The sequence below is a fragment of the Larus michahellis genome, chromosome 5 (assembly GCF_964199755.1).
Source record: "Larus michahellis chromosome 5, bLarMic1.1, whole genome shotgun sequence".
Lineage (NCBI taxonomy): Eukaryota > Metazoa > Chordata > Aves > Charadriiformes > Laridae > Larus > Larus michahellis.
The window spans coordinates 42,611,751-42,624,601 of record NC_133900.1 but is presented as its reverse complement, the minus strand read 5'-3'; the positions used below and the strand labels follow the sequence as shown (position 1 = coordinate 42,624,601).

At 39.2% G+C, this 12,851-nt stretch overlaps 1 protein-coding gene across 3 annotated transcripts in view; it reads left to right on the top strand.

Moving 5' to 3' along the window:
• FSTL5 (follistatin like 5) overlaps positions 1-12,851 on the top strand; it is a 422,258-nt gene that overhangs the window by 90,641 nt on the left and 318,766 nt on the right. For 2 of the 3 annotated variants that reach the window (XM_074589802.1, XM_074589805.1), the window contains exon 1: positions 10,858-11,256. The exons of the other annotated variant lie outside the window; for it this stretch is intronic. The gene's annotated coding sequence lies outside the window, so the exon portion shown is untranslated. Of the gene's footprint in view, positions 1-10,857; positions 11,257-12,851 lie in introns of those variants that run through there. 3 annotated transcript variants of the gene reach the window in all.

The window sequence follows — 12,851 nt, the reverse complement described above, 5'->3', positions numbered from 1 at the left end:
ATAATTGTCTCCTTGGTTTGGAGTCCATTGAAGGAAAAAACATGAGAATAGTCTCAGTTATATACTAAATAAAAACCATTGCCCTACACTTGAATTCACTGGAAGTGTCCTTCTGGGAGATTTGGAGACTCTTTCAGACTGCATCAGGAATATAAAATAATGACTACTCGTAAAAGAAGAAATGTTTAGTTGATGCAGAAATATTTATAGATTATTCATGCTTAAGTTCCAAAACAGACAACAGTTCCAAAAGCTGCAAGACGGAATCAGTTAGAAAAACCAATTACAGCTTGTATCAGTAGGACTTTTACTTAATTCCTTCAAAGACAACGCATGGAATGAATCAGCATAAACTGAAGAATGCCTTATGATAGTTTTCCTAATATTACACAAAAATTTGTCTATCACAGTAGGCTGTATATATTGACCTCTACACGGTATACTCTCTGCAGACTGGTTATTAGTATGTTAAGAACTATTGCATATATGTATGTATAATGAATAAGGGCAAGATGTGTGGTGACCTTATTTTGGGTTTAATTACAAACAATTAGTTGTTTCAGATGGGTAGTGAATGAGGGATTTGAAAGCAAGACTTGAAAGCTAGGACAGAATTCTAAGCAGGCTGGCCATGCATTCAGGTGAGATTTACTGGAGTCATTGCTTCTACGTTCGAAATGCCACTTTTACATTCTAACATGAAGTGTCAGGCTTTGATGAAAGTGAACTTGGCAAGTACTTCACCGAATTGGATAGAAATAAGACCCATGCATCAAAATATGTCTAAATAATCTAGATAATTTTGCTACTTTGTTTAAATGACAACAGCACTTTTACAGCTAGGACTTAATTTTGAAACCGTCACACTGCTTCATATACAGTCATGCACCACTTCATGCATAGTCAAATAGATCCACTGGACCAGCTGCTTGCTTAGTTAAATGGATCCACAGGCAGCAAATCAAAGTGCTTGCTATAATAGTGCTTTTAAAGTTTGAAAATAGATGTAAGTTATAGCAGCTTCGTGTTTCCTGAACTGTTTGCTTAACTCTGCTTTTTCTTATGTTGCTGTTGCAATGCCTTGCTACATTTGCAGCACAATGATCTTGGCTTTGGTTTTGCGTATTTTGGTTTAAAGTGAGGCTACTCCACTGACTAATTTTACCGCCAAATTTAGAAAAGAGTGAGAGCATAAGACTAACAAAAGGCCATATCAGAGTTTAATACTGTGTTTTATTTTAAAACTGTGTTTCAATGAATGTTTACACTAAATAAAGCTGCGCTACAGATAGGTTGTACCTTATCTTAGTCTGCTTTTCTACTTACAACTACACTGGCACCTCTACCTGACCTGGTGTTGAACGAGCTACTGAGGTATCTCCATGTTGCGTGGATGGGGTTAGCAGCCGCTGCTGGGATAGATAAGCACTAATTTTGTTTTACGTCTACAGAGAGTTAGAATACAATATGGTCCTGTGTGAAAAGCAGTTTTAAATAAGAGACTGTGATTTTGCTGTGTTTTTATGGTTGGTCTAAGCAATTCTCCTAATAGGCCTTTGTATTGCTTGGCACCTGGCGCAGCTTTGAGCATAACATGATGATATTTTGAAGGGCTGTGGGTAGTTATCCACTATCTAGTCATATTGTTGCTGATTCCACCGTAAGCTCCTTTATGTCTGGTAAAGCCTGTAAGTAGTGCGTAAGTACTGGAATGCATTTCAACAAATATTGTCCTGTCGATTTTTTTTTTCTTTATTTTTTGAGCACTGTCTAATAGAGCTGAGCAAATATATCGCATGAATAACTCATTAAATATTTTGCCATTCCTGTATTTGCCAAATCACTGGTTCTCAAATATATTCATTATTCCAATTTATGTGGGAATTTATTAGGTGAATAAATCTTCGTCTGTAGGCAATTTTTAAGAGATGATTATGAAGATTACCAATTTACATTGGGTTTATTCTGCTCTGTAATAGGAGATGTAGACATTCTAACATGACTTGCAAGTTATTATTTTCAAATGGATGCTGAAACTGAGTTTCCCGAGTTCCTTATTGCTTCCAGAGTTAATAGTTCTTGTTTAGTTTCCCATCCTTTGGATGAAACCATTACCGACTCCATCCCTCAAGCTTTCTCCTCTGCTTCTTTCCTTTTGAATAAAATCTTGCAAAGTACTTTCCAGAAAAAAATCCTGACAGGTGAAACATGAGATGGCCTTTCCCATATCTCTTTTGCCTTTCCTCTCCCGTGTGAACTGAATGTTCTCATCCATTCTTATCCATCCCTCTCTAGCCCTTCCTCTTGTTCCAGGAATTTAATTCTGTTGTTTGCCTGTCTCCCTCCTTCCTTCTGACCTTCTTTTTTCTATTCCAACGCTTTCTCTTGTCTCTTTGTCACTTCCTGCACTCAGCTGTCCAGAGAATCTTTTTGTCTGTGATCTTGTCTTGCCATTTAGCCTCTTTGGCTGCTCCACTGATGTTTCTCTCAAAAAATACACTTTCCTGAAAAATGTACCTCTGAATCCTCTGTTTCTGTCCTTCATCCCTATGACTTCTCCCCTGCTTTTGATACTGCCAATTCAATTCTAATACTGCCAGTTCCTGGTTTTAAGTCAATTTACTTAATCCACACCACTTTGCCTAAACTGCAACTTTAGATTTTTCTCAATCGCCTCTCAGGAGGAAGACACCATTACATTGTGAGTAAAAAAAATCCTATAGGAAACGTCTTACCAGTTGCAAAAGGCTGAAGTTATGTTGTGAATGGGACAGCACGATTGCAGGTGGAGTAAGGAGGGGGTTTCTAGTTTTCTCCACTTCATTACTGCCATGAAACTTGTCTCCTGCCTCTTTGGTGCTTAGTGAGCCTCTAACAACAAACACCTCTCAGGTGATTAGAAATTACATGTGCCTGAAGAAAATAGTTTTTGAAAGCAGACATGGTCTCACTCATATCTGCTCATTGAATAGAGAGCTGCTGGGGAAAACCAGTTGTGTTCAGACAAGCAGTACCATTTATGTTAAAAGAAGTGCATGCTGTGATTTTTCTGAACTCTCTGAAGTTCAGTTGTGTGTCGTCTTCTATTATACTAAAATATTAGATCATCGCTACTGATGATTTGTAATCACTGCTTTTAAATTTACATGTTGATTGATAAGGCAGGATTATCACGTGATTGAGAATGAATAAGAAATAGGAAAATTCTGTTGCCAGCAGTGCCCCAGATTTCTTTTGTGGCTGCTTAAACAGCTTAGCCTTTCAGTATTCTTTTTCCCATTTAAGCAAAAAGAGGGTATCAATGTTTTCTTTCCTTGTGGAAGAATGCAGAAGTAATGTCTCTTCTATTTGTGAATACAGGAGTAAGGTAATCAGACATGTGTTAAGGATAAACACGTAAATTTCATTTGTACTGAATTTCAACTATTGATTTGTAAATCCTTTTGGAAACAGAATAAGATTTTTTTTTCCTGGCATTTTTCTACCAAATATCATTATATTCATATGGGACTTGGGTAATCCTTTTTAAACAAATTTCTATAAATTCAAAAAGAATAAAGAAGAAGAACCTACTCAGCCTGTTTCTGACTCCAATAAAAGCTACATGAGGGTAGGATATACTGTTAAAAAAAATTGATCTTTTAACTGAATATTTAACAAGCTTTAATGCACTCTCTTTTTTTCTTTTTTGAGTAAAGCACTTGGAGAAAATCTGATATTTTTTGACAAATCTCAAGTTTTCAAATATTACTGTACTGTTGAAAATAGATTTTTAAATTTAATTAGACAGTATGTCATATGTAATTAAAAGTCTGTCATTTTAAATTAGATAATTTTTGGAGAAGAATTAGTTGAATCCTGCAATGGGTTCACTGAGACGGTCAAGAACTGAAGACTTTCAAGTAACCCTTTGGCATCCCTCATGTTATTTAAGAAATGTGTGCCTCTTAACACTTCACACCATATTACTGGCAGGAGTAAGGTGGTTTCTTGTGAATGTTAGAGTTTATAGAGTGACCTATAAAAGGAAGGAAAATGAAATAAAATGGGTGCAGAATATAAGACTACAGCTGTAATTTTGTCCCAGGATCTACACCATAGGTAAGAAGTATGAACATATCAATTTTTGCACTAGGATTTGCCAACGTGAAACTGGCACACTGGCCCTTTTTGCATCATCTCATTCCTCTGTATGGGACCAGTTACAAAATGGTTAAAAACTAGTTGCAAGGGGAAAAGGAGAGACTGGGACGCAAGGGAAGAAATTTTCCATATTCCTTGAACTTCTTAGCTTTTTTTTGTTCTGTTTTTCACTCTGTGATTCACTCAGATTGTTATAACATTGTTATAACAACAAAGAAGGATTCTGGCTGAGCAGAACTGTGGACTAACTGATACGTAAGACAATGACATTGTCTCCCAACTGAAAAATGCAATGCATTCTTCGCCCTATCTTGTTGTTGCTATATCAGTATGAACCTTTGATTAAATTTATCTCCTAAAGAAGTGGAAAATTCTGCAACGTCAAAGTCACTAAGACAATAAGCCAGAATATTTGCCCCATTTAATATTCCTTGTGTTCTTCTGGGACAGGCTGATTGCTCTCAAGGAGAGACAGGGTAAGATGTGCCTATGAACCTTATATATTCTCCTCTTGTTCTTTACAACTGTAGGAAATGTCTCTTACTCCGTACAGATACTGGAGTTCACAGACCTGCTTGCCTCAAAGTCAGTAAGTGCATTCTTTGAAGAGCAGGTTCCTTTATATTCTTAGTACAACTTGGGATGGAATCAGGTATATGAAGAGATACGTGACTAGGAGTTAATTAGGCTACACATCAGTATGTATCAATTTAGACTTGTGTTCCAAAGATGCAATCACTATGTAGATTGGCTTATTCCCTAGCAAAACTCACTTGAAAACAAGATATCATGCTTCATCTCCATGATGCAGAATAAGGACAAATGCAGGAAGTCCCAAATTGTAGGAAAAATGGTTCTTTAGTTCTGTAATCACACAATTCCTGGATGCTTACAGACTGCACGGGGCATTTGAGCACACGTGATGTTCAAGCGCTGCCACAGAAGTCTGCGTGGCTTTTTAAAATTTCTGTGAAGATTCATTCCTATAATAATGCATAACATAAACAAAAGGTTGCAGTTTGCTGTGACTGTACAAAAGAATGTTTTTGTATCTTGTTGAGCCGAATTATCCATTGCTGCTCAAGGGGATTTTTATTCATGGGGGAAAGGTTACCTAAACTGCAGTGACAGTGGCTATTAACAATTTGCCAGTGCGCCTCAGCCTCAGGTTAGGTATGTTGCTGTTGCGGGTTTGTCGGTGGTGGTGGTGGTGTTATTTTAACAAAGTGACAGATTTACCTAGAGCTTGCAGGTGACTCTTACAGCTCACTGTCTCCTGGAAAGCACACAAATACATTAGAGAAGGTAAAGGCCCTGACAGAATTTTTACTTAAAAATAAATCCAGCCTAACGAGGCTGATATAGGGTGCTTGCTACTTTATGAATAAAATTACAAAAGCTATCCTTTCTGTAAAATAATTTGAACAATTCTTTTCTATTCTTTCACGAACTAGCTAAAACTCCTAGCTACATAACATCTGACTCCAGTAATCACCCCTGTGTGCGAATTTGAAGAAATGAGGTACAGAATAGAGAATGTTCCATGTTAGTGGACAGACATAAATCATGGCAAGAACGTAAAGATGTTAGGATTACTACCATAGAGCTTCATGGGTAAAAATTCAAAATTGAAAGTATCAAAATAGTCTTTAAGTTTGTTTTCCAACCTAAACAAGCCTAATCCAAAAAAAATTGCTATTCTTATGAATTACCTATGAAGCCTAATCCTTATGAATTAAATTTCTCACTATGTCTAGATAAACACCATATGATGTGTTCAGCTTCATATGTATTTAAATACTCAAGGTCGAATGAGCTGACAAATTATGAAATGTAGAATATTAGCTCGTTCACTTCCATCAGCTGCAAAGTTTTCAGGGTCAGTGTTAAAACACTTTTCTTATTTGGTTGTTTATTTTAAATACTCTAGTCAATCAAACCAGGACTGCTCAGAAGAGAAGACAGTCAGAATTAATGTTCTTGTTTAAATCTGTTAACAATAAAAGAACTTGTTCCTTCTTTATTACCCTTTTTACAGGCTTCTTCTTTAGAGTGCAATACTAAGATCCCCCAATAGATGCCCTAAGAGATCTCTTAAAAACATCACAACCGAGTACTGAAATTAAGTACCTTCAGCTTTCTCTTTGTGCTGGGTTTTGTTTTCTTTTTAATAGAGTCTGTGTTATCTGCTATCGAGTGGTATTACATTTTCAGATTTCAATGATAGTGAATAATGAAATTATTTGATCCCAAATGAATTAAAAAAAAAAAGGCTGGATGATAAGAAATTAAATATTTATCCTCATTTCTCAGTTGTTTTTCGATAGCGATTTTTAATGTGGATATTAATTCTGTAGTGTATTATCTCTTTACTGTTTAATCAGTTGTTACTTTATATTCACAAGATGAGAATGGGGGCAACATCATATTGTCAAAATCATTATCATTGCAAAGTTGATACACACTGAAATGAACCTATAGCATTCATTCGATTGGAAATACTGGAGAAATTTACAGATCTAACCTCAGACACTAGGCTTACCCTCTCCCCGCCTTCCCCCCCCCCCAAGTTTGCATCCGTTGTTTTGAATTATTTTGATGCATTTCAAAGATAACTTTCTTGGGTGTGAACACTATTGCACGTTCCTTTTATTTAAGGAATTGAGTCCCTTTGTGAGAACTGTCTTTGAGGAGATATGGGGTAAACCTTAATGTGCCTTTATGATCCCTGTGTTATTTGGGAGATCTCCTGTGCTAGATGGTTGGCACAACCTTTCTCCAAGCCACAAGCAAGCTAATTTTCTTCTCTACCATTTGCCAGTGTCTGCCATTCTGGTGCTTATGATGCCCTGCTGCTAGGAGAGCACCAGTCCAGGTCTCAGTACACTTTATAGTGCTTTTTGATCAGCACAGAGTTTACAGCGGATGCATTATCATCTTTCATTAAAACATTAAACAGACGTTGAGTGAATTAGACCAGTGGAAGATGAGGGAAAGATGTATGTGTCCAAACTTCATGCTGCGTGTGTGCGAGAGGGAGATTTGGAGGATTATTCATGCCGTCTCGTGTCAGAGCAGGCTGAGAGTTCTTTTGCTGTCATTGACTTCAAGCTAATCAATGATCTTCACCAGTAACAGCTGCACTGAAGGGGCAGCTGTCTTCTTCCAATAAAAAAAAGGAATAATCTGTTAAAAAGAATTGGAAATTAAACCCTACAAAGGGCAGTACTTTGGACTGCATGTTTTGAAATAAGATTTCCTTATAGCTTGAATCTATCACATTGTCTGAAACTATTTTTGATATTAAGCTACAAATAGAAGTGTGTTTGAAGTGTTGCATATTCTTGATTCAAAGAAAAAAAAATTATTTTTTTTTTTAGTCTTGTTTACTACTTTGTAACTGTCGGGTTAGCTGGGACAACAAATTAATTGATGCTTGGTAGTATCAGATTTTAATATCCTTAATTCTTTGGTAACTTGATAATGCTATTCATGGGAACACTTTTCTCATTTTGCATGTTTAAAGATATACCGCAGAAAAATGAAGTGGTGGTGTTGAACTCACAAGTGGTGAGTGGTACCAAGCCACGCAGAAGTCACTGGAATAATCTGAAGAATAAGTAACAGTGCAAGTCTCTGAAATTTCCTATTTTTTTCCTTACTGATTGCTAATACAGAAACCCAAGCACAAAAAATTATTTTAAATAGCTTTAGAAGTGCTAGCAGTAGAAAAGGCAAGCGAAGAAAAACAGACGCTTCTGAAATACTAATACTCTCTAATTCTGCATTCATTTTGCCCGCAATGCGGTTTACAAGGTAAGTAACCCTTTCTCCAGAATTATTTGTGGTAGGAAAGGGCATTCAAATCAGCCAAAGAAAGTGACTGTTGTTCTAAATTCAGTGAGTTATGGACAGGCTGTAAAGTATGAGGGCAAATGTTTTGGACAAATACTAAATGGGTTGCTAAACAACTCTTACTGTGTTTTATTTGCATTGACTTCCCCTTAATATATTGAGGCTTTGATCTTCTCTTTGTCTTACCTAAAGTTTCCTGCTTACTGGATCCTATATTAAACAGCGCCTCATAAATGCAAAATAGAGAATCTTTATTATTAATACCTATAGTCTTAACAAGCATAAAACAGCTTTGAAGTTCCTCTGTGTTTCTCACCTTTACAAGAAAACATTAGTACTTACTGCACGGCTTCTCCTCTGCCCAATATAAGAATGGCAAAGGCTTCAAATACAGTAATTCAGGCAGAAAATTAAAACCAAGCAAGCCAAGCACATGGGACTCTGAAGTATACTAAACTCTGAAAATTGTGTGGCATACTACGTGGGATCCGTTGAGATGCTGCCATAAAGTATCCAAATTAAGGTTATGGAAACCAGAAACATACTACTAAGCATCAACCGTCTCTCTGGACTAACAGTTAATTGTTAAAGACAGAATAAATTCTCCATTAAAATAGCGTACATTGGTCCGCGTCATGTCAAGTAAAGTGATATCCCAGTGCAGTACTCTGTGGATGAAAATGTTTCAGCTGCAAACAGTGATGATGTAATGTATGGTTCAAAAAATAGTGGAAAAAGAATTAGTTCATTCACACATTTATTTCCTTTGTGGAAAAATAGAGCAAACAATATACAAAATGGAGCTGATAAACAGTATCCATTGAGCAGAAGACAGAAAGCCGTCAGGATAAGAATAAGCAAAATTTATTTTCTAACTATTATCTGTGATATCTGGCACAGAGATGAATTAGAGGAAAAATTAGAAAATGTATGTGCTACAAATACATCAAAGTAATTTTAATTAAATATGAGCTTTGTACACACATTCAAAAATGCAAGAATGCCAAGATACCTTAATGTATTACACTGTTTTGTAATTATTTACACTCAAATTTAAGTCAGACCTTGCATAATTTGATAGACTTCCTGACTGCTTCATTAATTGGGATATATAAAACATTTATGTAGTTATTGATGGTTTGTTTCATGTACTTTCATAATGGCAAAGGAGAATGGACAAACAAGGGCCCCATTTGCTCTCACAAGATTTTAATTTCCACTTAGTTTGGAACAAGTCATTTTTAGGTTTATCTCTATCCCAGGAGAGTTTCTAGTGCAGCTGTGCTAGGAGGAAGCAGTGTTGAATCAATATCAGTTTTGAACCCCAAAAATTGTCATTAAGTAGTCCAATTTTATTCTGTTTCTACTTTGCAAAAACACCTGAGAGGCCTTAAGAGAAAAAGGAGGGGAGAAATAGAATATTAGCAGTTCAGAAATGTTCTCCAGATGCCAGCCAAGCTGGCTTTATGATAACTGGAAATTAGAAAGGGTTGGATCAGTGAAAGTTTGGTTGATTTGGGTTTATATTCTATGCTTTGTGTGTAAAAGTTAACCATGTTTCTTCTTGCAGTGCCATGACCTAATTAGCAGTCCAACAAGAACTCCCTTACAAAATATCAAAAAGCTAATGTATTCCATCTTATCCTATTTTATAATTTCCTATGATAACTGGTTCAGTTCTTTAAGTAGGGGATTTACCTAGTTTTGTTTCCCGCTACAAGTTTATTTCACATGTAGACACAAGTGTAATTAACCTAGCGTGCTATTGAACATCAGAACAGCTGACCTCTGTCTGTCTTCCCCTAGTCATGGATGATTTAAAGACTGTTTAATACTTTAATCTGTAACACGTTTTCCCAAAAGGCCAGAAGCAGATAACCTATAATGCGATGAAGAGTAGATACTTAATTTTCATAATGATTTCACATTGAAGATTAAGTAGCTACTCTTTAAAAGTGGTGGAATGGATGGTAAATTAATTTAAAAGTCATAAATCAGATAACTGAACCTACTTTCTCACAATAAAGCAGATTCAAGTGAGACTTCAAACTATTGTTTCTTTACTTGACTTCACATAAATATATTTCTAGTTTTTAAGCTGTTAGCTTCTGGGTCTTTTGTTTAGTTTGCTTCTGTTCATCCAAAGGTACCTGTTCACCTCCTTATATACAGGGGTTGTAATTAATAGTCTTATCTCAGGGTGATTTTTATTTCCTTATGTTTCATAACTAAAAATGATTCCAAGTAACAAGTCAATGCTTTTAGCATGGGTTACCAGCGAGCAGCTCTACCTCGACACTCGGGCCCTAAAGCTTGACATGGATGTCAGGGATTACCAATAGAGGCTGTGCAAAGCCTCCAGCTGACCTGAGCCTTCAGAGAGACAGTTGATATATTAAAGCTTATAAATATTGCATAACATCCACCCTGCTTTAAAAATGGGAGCACAGTAATCCTCTGCCCCGCGGTTGGGAACTACTGGTTATTTCACAGCAGTTGCTGCTCTTTCTGCCGGCGCGATCTGCCCAAAGCGCCCTGGGCGCAGCCCCTCGGGGCGGGGACGTCGTTTTTCCGATGTTCTGTGGGGACCAGGCGACGTGGGGCGGCCGGGGGACAGGGAGCGGGTCAATACCCCTGCGGGGAAGCGTGGGGCGGCAAGCAGGGAACTCCACAAGGCAACATCTCTCAGCGGGGAGAAGGCGGGGGGGGGGGGGGGGGGGCAGACGGGGAGGTGAAATACGAGACGCCCCGTTAAAAAATTAATAAAAATATAATAATGATTTTTTGGGGGGGGGGGCAGTTGAGAGCAAGTTTTGGCAGACGTAGGCTGATGCTGGGGGCGGGGCGGGGGGCGGGGGCCGGGCCGGGCGGAGCGGAGCCGAGCGGCGGCGGGGGCGGCAGTCGGGCTCGGCGGCGGCGCGCGGGGCCGGTGCTGTCCGCGGCGCTGCGGGTGCTGAAGGGCGGGCGGGCGGGCGGCCGCCCCCCCCCCCCAACTCCCTCCCTCCCCCGCCGCCTTCCCCCCCCGCGCCGCCCCCGCCGCGCCTCGGGGCCGGCGGAGCTCGGCTCTCCGCGGCGGGGACGCGCGGCGCCGGCAGCTGCGGCGAGTTTTCCCCCGGTTAGCGGGAGATCCCTCGCCGGATTGCGGCGGGTGCGCTCCTGGCTTTGTTAGACGGAGAAGTGTTCCGCTCTTCGCGACTCTCGCGCGGGCACCCGGCGTTTGGGTTTATTCCTTGCGGACTTTAGCGACTCTTGGATAAGGTAAGCAGGAATATTAGGTTTGGGGTTTTTTGGGGGGTTTTTATGTTTTTTTTTCTTTTTCTTTTTGTTTCCCGGCTGATACCTGCGTATAAGTGGTAGTGGGGTGATGAGTGGGGTGGAGGAGCTGGCAATTAAAGGCAGAGCAAAGTTGGGAGCCTAGCTCAGCATAGGGGCAACGCTTGGGAAAGGCGTGTGCAGTTTTTAGTGAGAAGGGCTCCATAAACAAAGGGTTAATCTCGAAGGAGAAGTTAGAGGCTTATTTTTCTTAAAAACTTGCTGGCAGGATAACGTTTAAATGTTTGAAAATATTTTATTACAGAAATCTTGAGTGTTATGAGAAGATATCAAAAGACGTTACAGAAGCTGCTTTGTATAAGCACCAGTTTTGGGAGACAAGAAAAGCTCTAATTGAATCTGTCTGGGGGAAGAAGGGATATGTAAGGTCATTCTGGGAAGTAGAGAGCAAAGTAGGCATTAAAGAGGATTTAAAAGCATAGCCTCATGTTGCTCTGTGTTCTTGTGGTGCCTATACGCCTGTGTAACAGAAGGACAGTGATACCTTGTTACTTGATGAACAATTTAACCCTGTAACACTGTGAACTTGTGAAGCAGCACCGTCTTGAAAGGGATCATCCCCACCTCTATCTCCAAGGTCAATGTGGTGTGCGTGTGCCTGTGAAAGTTGTGGACTCTTTCCTTTGATATCGACTGATGAATGTCAGGCCTTCCTCCAGGCTACAACAAGGTGTGAATGCGAATCTCTGATTTAATAATACCATATTATGTTGCGTTATAGGACTGATGTTGCTGGTAATTGAACAGAATGGGGAGGTGTGGGCAGATGAAATGCCTTGCTATTTCAGCAGTGTTTAACCTTTCTTTAGCTTGGTAGAGCGCTCTGCTTCACAGAGGGGTTTTCTACTGCTTCAGCAAGTTGTCAGAGTTCTGCACACGCAGAGCAGAGTGCCACACAGGGATTTCTGCACATGCAGAGCATCACGCAGGGATTTCTGTCTGAGATTAAGGCTGATTCCAGAAGGAATGGGCTGCTGCTGCTTGTAGTCAGTGCTGCTGAGATGGCTGAACAAAACAAGCAGGCGAATGAGGTCCCCATCCTGTATATTTTTTAGCATTTTGTAGCACTTCATACTCTTGTGGCTGTGGTGAATTTTCTTTGGAACTGGGACCTAAACCACAATTGTTTCTTTACGTAGTTGTCCTGCACAAGTGCTAACTGTTGAAGTAACTGTAAGCGTGAGGGAACTTTTGCTGATGAGATGAAGCTAACGAAAGGAGACTGCTTCATATAATATTACAGCATTTTTTTACTCCTGCATCATTTATTTAATGTTAAGGAGGGTTGTTTTCACTGAATATTTTTATCAGCTAGAATACAAAGATAACCATCGGGCAGCAGCACTTCACTACTGAGGAGTAAAGCTGAAAGGATGCAAACTGAGGAGAAAGTAGTTTAGGTTGTGAAGGCATTCATAAAATATAGGTACAATTAGGAAATGCCTATGTTTTACTACGGGCCCCCTCCCCCTGCGTCTTCCCCAATTATATAGCACCTATTGCCTTTCTCCCTCAAACAG